The sequence below is a fragment of the Cucurbita maxima genome, unplaced genomic scaffold (assembly GCF_002738345.1).
Source record: "Cucurbita maxima cultivar Rimu unplaced genomic scaffold, Cmax_1.0 Cma_Scf00307, whole genome shotgun sequence".
NCBI classification, from domain to species: Eukaryota; Viridiplantae; Streptophyta; class Magnoliopsida; order Cucurbitales; family Cucurbitaceae; genus Cucurbita; species Cucurbita maxima.
In genome coordinates this window covers 33,048-46,650 of record NW_019272323.1, presented here as the reverse complement: position 1 = coordinate 46,650, position 13,603 = coordinate 33,048, and the positions used below count along the sequence as shown (strand labels likewise).

The window sequence follows — 13,603 nt, the reverse complement described above, 5'->3', positions numbered from 1 at the left end:
TTAAAAGACAAAAGAACAATTTCTTTTTCATAAACCTGCCTGATGATTAATAAGTCACACCCGAAGGCTTTTGAAAATGAAAGCGTGTATAACTCAGATCCATTTTCTCTTCGATTCGTAAACTTCAGATCTGATCTTACTTTCGTCTCCGGGTGACTGAGAGAGAATTTGGGCCTGGCGTGCAACTGGTTCGGTCAACAACAAGGTACAAAGCAGATTGATTAAATGGGCTTGAAGTTCCATTATCGTTAGGTCCAAGATCTCTACTAGGTTTAGTGCACTTTGGTAGTTGCGAATGTTGCCGTAATCGAATGTCTTTCTCATTCGACATTCTCTCTTACCAAGCACTCATACTCGCAAGGGTTGAGGAGACAGTCCGTGAGGTAATTGGGCTTCGAGATTGTGTATACACGAAAAGAGCTCGCTTTCGACTTTCTACCTCGGCGTTTTGTGCCCAGTTCTGGTTCAGGAAAGGGTATGATCTCTTTCATTGGAGCACATTGATGCCGAAGGAGTCTTCGGAACCGGTGGATAGGTATGATGACTTCAGGCTATTCAAATAGCATGACTAAGTCATACTCGGAATTTCTTTTTCATAAATCTGTCTGATGATTTATAAGGTAAGGGATTTTAAAAGACAAAAGAAAGCGTGTATAACTCAGATCCATTTTCTCTTCAATTCGTAAACTTCAGATAGAATTTGGGTCTGGCGTGCAACTGGTTCGGTCAACAATAAGGTACAAAGCGGATTGATTAAATGGGCTTGAAGTTCCATTATTATTAGATCGAAGATCTCTATTAGGTTTAGTGCACTTTGGTAGTTGCGAATGTTGCCGTAATTGAATGTCTTTCTCATTTGACATTCTCTCTTACCTAGCACTCATACTTGCAATTGCGTATACGCGAAAAGAGCTCGCGTTCGACTTTCTATCTCGGCGTTTTGTGCCCGGTTGGTTCAGGAAAATGCCTTTATAGTAGAAAGGATATACTTGAGACCTCTCACACCTGAAACGATAATTATTTTAGTACTTTTTTTCTTTTGGAGGGGCATTCCGAGAATCGAACTCGAGACCTCTTGCACCCAAAGCAAGAATTATACCACTAGACCAAATGCCCTTAGTATGGATTTTAAAAGACAAAAGAATGACAATTTCTTTTTCATAAACCTGATAATTAATTATTTTAGTGCTTTTTTTCTTTTGGACAACCTCTTGCACCCAAAGCAATAATCATACCACTAGACCAAATGCCCTTAGTATGGACTATATATTATGTTTTTTATGGAAATTACTGTATTGAGAAGAAAATAATGTAAGTTTTAGTTTGATAGTTCCATTTGAGACACATATCGGGGAATACACAATTAAAGAAAATATCGAAAGTTAGGATTTGGGTAGGCATGCCTATTGAAAGTGGAAAAGATAAAATGATATTAAAAAAGAGCATCATCATAGTTTTAAGATGGAAGAATATACACTATGGTGTTTGAATTGTTTTCTTTGAGGCTAATTCTTTTGAGAATTGAACTCGAGACCTCTCGCACCCTATGCGAGAATCATACCACTAGACCAAATGCCCTTTCTAAAAAATTGCAACATTTATAACTCCTCAGTATATTTTTTTCTCTCAAGTTTGAAATCTATTTTCTTGAGCGGTTGTTGGACTATAAAACAAAAAGTTGATGGTCTAGTATGCAAGTGTTCAAATAAACTATAACCCAACAAATGAATCAAACTAATCCGTTTGGGTTGGGTTGGATTTATTCGGCTCAGTTCATCAGTTTGTTTGATTTAATTCTTCTATTTTGCTTCCTATGACAAGAAAATGAAGTTGTATTGAATGTAACATAGTTTGATTTATGACAAACTCATATGAAATATAATTGCATTAATAGTACTAAGAGTTGGAGTCAAATATTTCATGAACTTAAGTGCAACTCATGTTTTATTAAAGACGAGATGAAATTTAGTTAAGTAACTGGAACTTTAAATTTTCAATTACTCTATGTTAGTTGCTATCTTTAGGATTGACTAATTGGACACGAGTTCTTGGATTTTGGGGATTGTTTTATGTAATTTTCAACTACAACTTATGTTTTGAAAGTTATAGGAAATAATTTAGGTAGTGGTTGTATATTATGGATGAACACTAGAGTTTCTATCCCATTCACCACAACTACTCTAGTTTTTGTTTGAAGGCTATAATTGTCATCTATGTTGTATGACAATAAAATTTGTTTCGATGAAATTTTAGTTAAAGTTGCATATTTTACTTCTTGCGAGTAAAAAATTTGTTTCTTAGCATAATATGAATTTAGTTGAAGAGTTATTAGGAATAAGATGGAGAAAGAAATTTTCTTTAAAATAATAAACAGACTCAAGTTCATCTTTGTTATTGTCAAATTGTGATTTTGCAAAAAACTTAACTAATATGAAATATCAAGGTAAACCAAGAATATATCCTGCACGTCATTCAAGATGACAATAAAATGGAGTTAAATTGAACGTAGTTTTAGTTTCATGTTTGGTAGGTTCAATATGAAGCATAATTGTATTAATGATATTAAAGAGAAATTCGTGTTTTATTAGAAGAGACCAACTTCATTTAAGGTACTAGGAGTTTAAACTACTTCCATTCTAATTTCAATCACTTCACAATGATTACAAATTTAAGGTTGGCTAATTGAACATCAATTATCAACTTTAGGTTATAATTTAGGTAGTAGCCATTATAATATTAATGAGTATAAGACTTACAATTTACCATGGACCATATGTCTTATAGTTAAATGAATATATATATATTATGCATGTCGAGGTCTGGATAAAGCACAAAGTAGTAAGGAACACCATTGTCAACTCTAGAGCCACCCACAACATGATGGAGACCGATGCAAAATATTTTAACATCCTTTGGCATCAAGATACAGGAAAGATGAACGCCGTCAAATTGGAAGCTTTGTCTGTCTTAAGAGTCACAATGAGAACTCTAATCAAGCTAGAGCCTTGGACTAGGAAAATTGTTTAGTGATAGTTGAAATGGATGACTTCGACGTCGTGTCAGGAATGAACGTCCTGCTGAAACACAAAGTCATTTACATGCCCCTAGCAAAATGTCTAGCAGTAACGGAGTCTAACCCGACGATCATTCAGAAAAACATCCATCAACCAAGAGGGTTGAAAATTATGTCGATACAACAGTTGAAAAATAATCATAGCCATGATGAATCTACGCTTTCTGCTATTGTTGTAATTGAAAAGGGGAGCTCGAGTGCGCCAATCTCAATAGAAACCTTGTTGCCACTACATTAACACCACGACGCAAAACAAGGTCAGATAATGGATTTATCCCCACCAAGAGAGTCAAAAACAAGGTCAGATACTAAAGAAGGGAGACAAAAACAAACCATTGAAACAACACATGTTCACACATAAATATCATCTAGACTGATGTAGAGAAGGGTCAGTCGGAAGCGTCAACCACAATAATTTCAAGAAAAATAAAGAGTTCATATAAGTTAAGGTTATATCAACTTCGAGTTCAAAGCAACAAAACCAAAGACTGGTGTGAAAATACTATGGACTAGTTAAAGTTATCCGTAAGATTATGAAGACATCATATAGAATCTAATTGCTCTTATGGATGCGGACTAACCTTGTTGTCCACGTTAGTAACTTGAAACGTTATTATTTCGACTAAGAAGACATCAAGCAGAAGTAGGTGATATGACGTCATACAATTAAGAAAAAGTTTTAAGCGAAGAAAGTAGGAAAGACACGAACAGAGAAGACATGAAGACTGAACAAACCGAGAAGTACTTTTCAACAGCACCTAGTAGGTTGGAAGAGACTCCTCATTATGAGATCAGCTAGAAGCGCATCGAGAGACCTAAAGTCAGCCTTATCCAATAAACTGTGTGGGGGCAGATGTCACAGTCATGATTGCCCAAGGCGTGTTGCCTGTGGTTGCATGTTGCATGTCTCAGCCATTCTTGTAAAAAAAATTTTGTCCAAGGTTGTTATTTGGACAATGTTATTGTTTATCGGTTATTTGGGCGACATGCCTTGAGCAATCATAACCGTTACAATTGGCTAAGACATTTGTTGTCCATATGCTATTGTTGTCCAAGAGACTCCTCATTATGAGGTCGTGATTGGCTAAGACATTTAAAGAAGTTTTACGTAGGGAAACTTCTATCACAATCCTCTTCTTGCTCTCTGAAACTTCTTTAAATGTTATTGTTCACTGGTTATTTTGGCGCATCTTCCTTAAAAGGATTGTGACGATAGATGACCTAGGTAAAACTTCTATTGGGAGATCAGTGCAATAGAGAATCTGTGTCCCTTTCCTTAAACCTTCAGCGCACAACATAACAAAGAGTTCCTAGAAAAAATATCATAGAACAATTTGTGTAATGCCTTTGAAGTTAGGCTCGAGGCTCTATCTTATCTCCCAAGAATATGGTTCATTCTCTATTCACATAGAAATTCTGCAATAGAAAGTGGTACCCTCATCTTCTTTTATAAGACTACCTCAGCCTTCATGGAATGATTATGCTATGTTGATTCTTATAGAAGGGAGTAGGAGTAAGAGTAGATGACTGTTTATGTTCCAAGTCCCAAAAAAGTAAGTCTTGATGTCAAGAAAGGAGAGGAATCCTCATAGTTTCCAAGATTTGAAGAGAATCATACATAAACAATTTCCTTTGTTTGTTTATTCTTATTGTTTGCTCTCTTCAATTAATATGTTATAAAGACACTTGTAAATTATAATTAAATATAGCTTTTTTTTTTCTTTCCAAATATCAATTTGAATTACTTCTTGATTCAAGGTTTAAAAAACCTATTTCAAATCTTATTATATTGCATGCTTCAATTTGATATAATTGTTGGAGGCATTTTTAGAATCAAACTCGGGACCTCTCGCACCTGAAGCGAGAATCATACACTAGACCAAATGCCTTGTAGTGGATCTATCAATATTAGTTGCTGGTCCATATCTTTTACGCGCCTCAATATTTGAAATTTATCCACATGTTTTTGTGCTTTAGAACCTATTATTATTGTCTTGTTAACTTCACATTGTTGATAAGCACATTACCCTACGTTTTATATTCTCATGTATTGGCTGAAACCACCACACCTAAATGAAGGTCTCAAATAATCAAATAAATTATAAAGGATAGGGTTATAACAATAAATGAAAAAAGCCTGTAATAAAAGGAAAACATGATACCTATGGTGAACTATAATAGAAGACAAATATCCTATAATAAAAGATCAAATATGATACATATGGTAAGTTATAATTGTTGGGTTTTATGTCCTAAAACTCATAGTGTGTAAACAAAAACATATTTTATTTTCAATAAAGTTATTATTGTTGTTTATTTATTAAAGATTGTTATTGAATAAAATGAACTTTACGATCATTAATCTAAATCCAATAAATTTGGTTAACTGAAGTATGCATGCTTGCCACGTTATCCCAAATATTTGAGTGAAATTTTTAGTGTCAAAATTTGGTGATCTCAAATTTGCATTAACATGCAAACATGACTCTATAAATAGAGTGATCATAAAACATGAAATGTCTTCTTCTTGGTGAAAAACCTTGAGAAAAACCTCTCACAAACACTCTCTTCATATATACAAAATCCCTCCCAAGCTTAGTCACTCACCGGATTCCACAATCCCGTTCTAAGGCCGGAGGATAGTGGAGAAGACACTAGTGGTGGCTCGAAACCGGTTCGTGAGGAAAAAAAGAATTTGAACTACAAAAGGTTAGTATTCAAACTCATTAAGTTTTAATACTCATGAACATGCTAGTTATTTACTATAATTGATGTTCTAAAAGTGCCTAAGATCCAAATTGTTTCCGCATGTGTTATATTTACACCATCAATTGGTATCAGAGCAAGTTTTAGGCACTTTATTTACATTAATTTGATCATGGTGGGTACAATTTCTTGAATGAAATTTTGTAGTTCCTAAAGTGGATGGTTTTGGTTTTGGCATTTTTTTATGCTTTTATTTGATACAATTATTGTAATAAGCCTAATGTGTATGGGCTTTAATGAATGAAGAAAGGTTTGTAATTTTTATGGAATCATTAGAGTCCATTTTAGGTTGTAATTGATCGAAAATGGAAGAGATAGCAAGCTGAACCAAAGAAGAAGATGGAAGAGGCAGTTCGGGTGGTTTTTCTGCCTTTGGGGTCTGGTTCAACGTTTTTAAGGGTTGGGTCGCCCAATTCCTGACCTCGGGAGCGGTTCAAGTTATTTTTAATTATTAATGTAATAATTTAGTTAATTGCTTGTTTTAAAATGCCAAAACCAATCCACTTTAGCGTGTTTAATTAATTATGCATTATGAATGTATGTTTTAATTAAATAGAAAATGTATATGCACAAAGTATGTCATATAGATTTAAAATTTCACCATAGGCTAAGCATGTTTCATGCATTCCAAGTATGTTATAATTATTATAATTTATAGTATGCATGTTTAGGGTTCCATGAGTGATAGATATAAATTGTTATATTATTGCATGGAATGGATGATTATATAATTGTTATATAAAGCATGTTAGATGCATGTTATAGGTTATTTTCAACGTCATAAAACGAGATAGACGTTAAAATCTATAATAAAGTTAAGTACATGCTCATTCAGGGTTAAGAACCAAGCACGATCAATTTTAATAGTTAAAATCTTACGTTCACGGTTTACAAAACACCTACTGCCTGGAGATCGGACCAGTACTTGAGCTTAGTTAGCCCAGTTTTATGAGCATGCTTAAGTGATATAAGTTTTAGAAAAATAACCTAGACTTAAGCTATATTTAATTAGTCGGAATATAACGAAGTAATAGATATACCCAACCGTCTAAAATACTTAGTGGGAGGAAAAAGATATATGAGATACATCGTTTTCCTTTTACGCTCTCTGAAAAATTCACACCGTGAGATTCATGCTCGGCCTTGTGTCGCCCTGGGAGCGTCCTCCATTCGGAAGGTATTTGCATGAGTCAATAACAAGGTGAATAGAGAAAGTATTTATAGTAAGTGGGAGAAGGAAGTATATCAACACCTCCTATGGTCTCCACCACTAGGTTGCACCGTGAGATTCCCATGTTCCACCTACATGTTGCCCAAAAGCTACTACCCATTTGGAGGGTTGTAACATGGGAGTCGAAACAACACAAACTCTAAAAATGGATAGGATTTCTTAGGTCCGTTCCCAACTTTGGCTTTTTCGTTCGATAGCATTGTTAGGACCGATCTATGAGGTCTGAAAATGACGGGTCACACTTCCGAAGAATTACTAAGAGTTATGGAATCTCTAAAAGAGATGTTTGGACAACCGTCCTTCTCCCTTAGATATGAAGCCATAAAATACATTTACAACTGTCGTATGTAAGAAGCGACCTCAGTTAGAGAACATGTCCTAGACATGATGGTCAATTTCAATGTGACAGAAGAAAATGAAGTTGTCATTGATGAGAAGAGTCAAGTCAGTTCCGCACAAATGTGGTAATGAAAAAAATAGAATATAACTTGACTGCTCTTCTCAATGAGCTACAGACTTATCAATCTCTCTTAACGAACAAGGGACAAAAAGGAGAAGCAAATGTTGCTATCTCCAAAAAATTACTACGTGTATCGTACTAAGAAACTAAGCCTGGATCTTCAACTTCTAAAAGTGTTTTTGATGAAGAAGAAGGGTAAAGGGAAAAATAAGATTCCTACTAACCGCAAACATAAGGTTCAAAAAGCAGATAAAGAAAAATGTTTTCATTGCAACGAAAACGGGCACTGGAAGAGAAACTGCCCAAAATACATTGCAGAGAATAAAGCCAAAAAGACACAACAAGGTAAATATGATTTACTCGTTGTAGAAATATGTTCAGTAGAGTATGAAAACTCAACTTGGATACTCGTTGTAGAAATATGTTCAGTAGTTCTTTTTACCAGGAAACTAGCTTCTGGAGAATGCTTGCGGACGGTGAGATAACACTCAAGGTTGGAACAGGAAAAGCTGTCTCAGCAAGATCAGTATGAAATTTAAAGTTGTTTTTTGGAGATAGATTCAGTATATTAGATAATGTACTTTTTGTTTCTGAAATGAAAAGAAATCTAATATCTATCTCTTGTTCATTTGCAAAAGAGGTATTCATATTTGTTCTACAAAATTAGAAAACAACTTATATATGTTAAAATCGAGCGAAATAAAAGCCATTTTAAATACCGAGATGTTTAAAAAAGCTGAAACTCAAAATAAATGACAAAAAATTTCTCCTAATACCTATCTTTGGCACTTAAGACTAGGCCACATTAATCTCAATAGGATTGATAGATTGGATAAAAATGGACTTCCAAATAAGTTAGAAGACAACTATTTACCTCCATGTGAGTCTTGTCTTGAGGGTAAAATGACTAAACGATCGTTTTTCGAAAAAGGTTATAGAGCCAAAGAAACCTTAGAACTCGTGCATACAGATCTGTGTGGTCCAATGAATGTCAAAGCACGAGGAGGGTATGAATATTTCATTATATTTATTGAGGATTATTCAAGGTATGACTATCTTTATCTAATACGTCACAAGCTTGAAGCTCTTGAAAAATTCAGAGAGTATAAGACTGAGGTTGAGAATCTATTAGGTAAAATTATTAAAACACTTCGATCAGATCGAGGAGGAGAGTACATGGACTTAAGATTTTAGGACTATATGATAGAACATGGAATAAGGTCACAACTCTCAGCCCCTGGTATGCCTCAACAAAATGGTGTATCAAAAAGGAGAAATAGAACTTTGTTAGACATGGTTCGATCTATGATGAGTTTCGCTCAATTACCCGATCCGTTTTGGGGATATGTAGTGGAGACTGCTACATGCATTTTGAACATGATTCCTACTAAGAGTGTTTCAGAAACACCTTATGAGTTATGAAAAGGGCGTAAAGGTAGTTTACGTCACTTCAGAATTTGGGGATGCACATGTGTTGGTGCAAAATTCCAAGAAATTAGGACGTCGTTCAAAATTATGTCTATTCGTAGGATACCCCAAAGAGACGAAAGATGGTTTGTTTTATGACCCTCAAGAAAATAGAGTGTTTGTATCAACAAACGCTACATTCTTAAAGGAAGATCACGTAAGAAATCATCAACCTCGTAGCGAACAAGTATTAAGTGAGATTTCTAAAGAAGCTACTGATACAACAACAAGAGTTGTTGATCAAGCTGGTCCTTCAATAAGAGTTGTTGATGGAGCTAACACTTCTGGTCAATCACATCCTTCTCAAGAGTTGAGAATGCCTCGACGTAGTGGGAGGGTTATAACTCAACCCGATCGTTACTTGGGTTTGGCAGAAACTCAAGTCATCATACCTGATGATGGCATTGAGGATCCATTGATCTATGAACAAGCAATGAATGATGAAGATAGAGATCAGTGGATTAAAGCCATGAATCTTGAAATGGAGTCAATGTACTTCAATTCAATCTGGGAACTTGTAGATCAACCAGATAGGGTAAAACCTATTGGTTGCAAGTGGATCTATAAGAGGAAACGAGACCAAATCGGTAAGGTACAGACCTTTAAAGCTCGACTAGTAGCAAAGGGTTATACTCAAAGAGAGGGGGTGGACTATGAAGAAACCTTCTCTCCTGTTGCTATGCTTAAATCGATTAGAATACTCTTGTCTATTGCCACATTTTATGATTATGAAATTTGGAAAATGGATGTTAAGACATCCTTTCTAAACGGCAATCTTGAAGAGAGTATCTATATGGCTCAACCAGAGGGGTTCATTGAACAGGATCACGAGCAAAGGGTTTGCAAATTCAAAATGAACCAAGAAGACATAAGCGAAGAAAACATACTGAGCCCAAATATCATCTCATAAGAGAGATTGTGTAACGAGGAGATGTGATCGTCACACAGATAGCTTCAGAGCACAACATTGCTGATCCATTTACAAAGCCCCTCACGGCTAAAGTGTATGAAGGGCACCTAGTGAGTCTAGGACTACGAGTTAGGTAATCTAGGGCAAGTGGGAGAAAAGGCATGAGTATGTGATGCCCTAGTTTATTGTATTTATGTCTTTCTCTCTACTCAACGTTATAAAACTCCACTAGAGTTTTAGTCCAAGTGGGTGTTTGTTGGGTTTTATGTCCTAAAACTCATAGTTTGTAAACAAAAACATATTTTATTTTCAATAAAGTTATTATTGTTGTTTATTCAGTAAAGGTTGTTATTGAATAAAGTGAACTTTACGATCATTAATCTAAATCCAATAAACTAAGAACACTCTGGCTATAGTATGATTACTTGAACTATATGTAGAGACATAAGAGTTGATCAAGTTCAAGTATATAATATAAGGATAAGACTGAGTACCTTATCCTGAGGACACTATGGATGCGGCCCACTTTTGTATATGATATAAACAATGCGATCACTAAAATTGTACATGTGAAGACATGTGAGTGGGGGCGTCCTATGCAATAAGTATTGTATAAGATCGGACCATGAAGAAAATCACTCTCACTTTATAATGTCGTTTACTGTTGAGACTGATTTTCTTTTCATTCGATGACCTAAGTAACTCGATCTTAATCTTGAGCTAACCATGAACTCCTTGTTTATTCGGAATTATCCTTAGATTTGCATGGGTGAGAGTGGCTCAAGTTCGCCAACTCAATAGGTCTCTCATTTCAGGGGTAAGACTGGGTAAATGGCTGAGGACGTGGGGTGCAAGATGGAATTCACTCCTACCCACTTTTAAGGATAGAAGAGAGGTAGTTCCCTTAATTACTGACTCCAGGTCTTGAATAAGGGGCCCCACCCTCTCATTGGCCTGAGAGGGATCCGGTTTACTGGTTGGACCACAAACCAATTGTTCATTAGAGGATCAGTGAGACATAAGAAACAAGAAGTAACTTCAAGGGTAAAACGGTAAATTGACCCAGCTCTAGTTACGAACAACTTGTGAAGGATCGACTTACTAATCATGGTTATATCAAATGGACAAAAATATATCTATAGTGAGGGGAGTGCAACTACTAGGCTATAGTAGAATGTCCTAGTACTTAACGAATGTTGGTTAACAAAGTTAATGAGTTTAACCGGTTAATCTTGGATCGTTGGAGCCCATGATCTATAGGTCCATTAGGTCCCTCTGGTAGCTCATATCGGACTAAACCATAGAACAGTGTGACGAGTGAGTTCGAAGTGTTCGAATTCAAATTAGGGAGAATGCACTACATATATATATATTTAACTGCATTTTTGTTTTATTTATGAATTAAACAAAAAGAAAGAATCTAAGATATTTAAATAAAATTTAATATCTTAATCAAATATGTGTCGGAATTAATTGGGATTGGCATTTGAATTAATATTAAATATTAATTAAATATTTAATTAATCATTAAATATTACTTTAATTTGAAATTTATAATTCAAATTGATTGTTGAATCAAAATGAAGAAAGTCAAAATGTTGACTTCATTTAATGGAAAAATCCATATTAGTGGAATTTTGAGGTGTCAAAATTTTGTTTAACCAAACTTGCATGTTTGCCAAATAAACCCTACAAATTTGAGTGTCAAAATTTGGTTAACTCAAGTATGCATGCTTGCCACGTAATCCCAAACATTTGAGTGGAATTTTTAGTGTCAAAATTTGGTGATCTCAAATTTGCATGAACATGCAAACATGACTCTATAAATAGAGTGATCATAAAACATGAAATGTCTTCTTCTTGGTGAAAAACCTTGAGAAAAACCTCTCACAAACACTCTCTTCATATATACAAAATCCCTCCCAAGTTTAGTCACTCACCGGATTCCACAATCCCGTTCTAAGGCCGGAGGATAGTGGAGAAGACACTAGTGGTGGTTCGAAACCGGTTTGTGAGGAAAAAAGAAATTGAACTACAAAAGGTTAGTATTCAAACTCATTAAGTTTTAATACTCATGAACATGCTAGTTATTTACTATAATTGATGTTCTAAAAGTGCCTAAGATCCAAATTGCTTCCGCATGTGTTATATAAACACCATCATTATAATCTCATGTATTTTCTAAAACCACCAGAATGAAGTTCTCAAATAATCAAATAAATTATAAAGGATAGGTGAATAACAATAAATGAAAAGAGCGGTGATAGAACACAAATATCCTATAATAAAAGATCAAATATGATATATATGGTAAGTTATACTTTAGGACTAAATATCCTTAACATTAAAGAAAGACTTCTGACCTCACGAACCATTAGTATTTAATCATAAGGAAGAGTATTTGAAGCATTACGTTGTTGCTGCATGACTAAGCTATTCAAAACATACTAAAAGGGTTCCTCTAAATTTTCACAAAATTTACATTAATCTTTGAAGATTCAATCTAGCTAGTTTTCATAACACTATATTATCCTCGAGCACTAAGATTCTTTCCAATTTACACCTTTCACAACTCAAGTTTTCATATTTCTTTTCTAATTTCTTTGTGTTGACTTTGTTGCCCAACAATTGGTGTATTCCCCTCATTGACCTTATTGTGATAATATTTGATATGAACCAACAGACATCAATCATACAATATTCTTCAATGAAGATATGAAGAAAATATTGTTGAAATTATCAAAAGATATTTCAATTCATGGCACATTGAAGAAGAATGAAGTTTCATGTAATAAATTTTGGTGGATTACATTTTAGAGTAATTTAGAGTTATTGTATTTCATTAATGTATTTTAAGACTTTTTATTTACTTTAGGTTACAATTACATAATAGTTAATTATAGTCATAAAGTATGAAGGTTACAACTCTTGGAATGCCTTTAATAGTTTCATTTTGAGACTATATAAAGCCATGTATGTTGTATTTATAGGGAGACTTGAAAAATATAGTAAAAGGAGCATTTGTGCTTTTCTTTAGCTAATGGCTAAGTTTCTTTGCAATTATATGTAGTTTAGGTTGCATGTAGAATCATTCAAGCTCGACATGATCAATCTTGCTTGTGGAGTGATTCGAATCTCAAACAAGTGTTTTTGTGTTGAGATATTTGATCAACAAGAATCATTCAAGCTAGACATGATCGATCTTGCTTGTGGAGTGATTCGAATCTCAAACAATGTTCTTGCCTTGAGATATTCGATCAACAAGGTAATCCGAATCTTACTCTCCTTATAGAGCTTGTGGGGCAACAACGTAAACCATTTGATAGAGCTTGTGGGGCATTCTGATTATGGAATTCCCGACCTCTTACACAGGAATTGAGAATCATACTATTTGACCAAATGTCTTTCTTACTAATCTATCGTTTTTCGTTGCTAGTCCATGTGCTTTATGCACGTTAAGGTTTGAAATTTATCATTGTGTTTTTAGAATTTGTTCTCAAATCATTTGGATGTATTTCAATTAATATTGTTAAGAAATGTTGACATAAATAAAGTTCATATCATATCATGTTAAGTTTATTTAAGTTGTAATATGTAATCAGGTTCAATTGACTTGAAATGTCGGTTTAATAGAGATAAAATTATTGGTTCTTGCTTGATGTATGTCTTGAAACTGAACCGAGTCAACGAACTAAA

General features: G+C 34.5%; 1 non-coding gene across 1 annotated transcript; it reads right to left on the bottom strand.

Moving 5' to 3' along the window:
* Positions 1-1,044: 1,044 nt before the first annotated feature.
* TRNAP-UGG lies at positions 1,045-1,116 on the bottom strand. The gene has a single exon. It is a non-coding gene; the product is annotated as a tRNA-Pro (tRNA).
* Between the last annotated feature and the right edge of the window lie 12,487 nt (positions 1,117-13,603).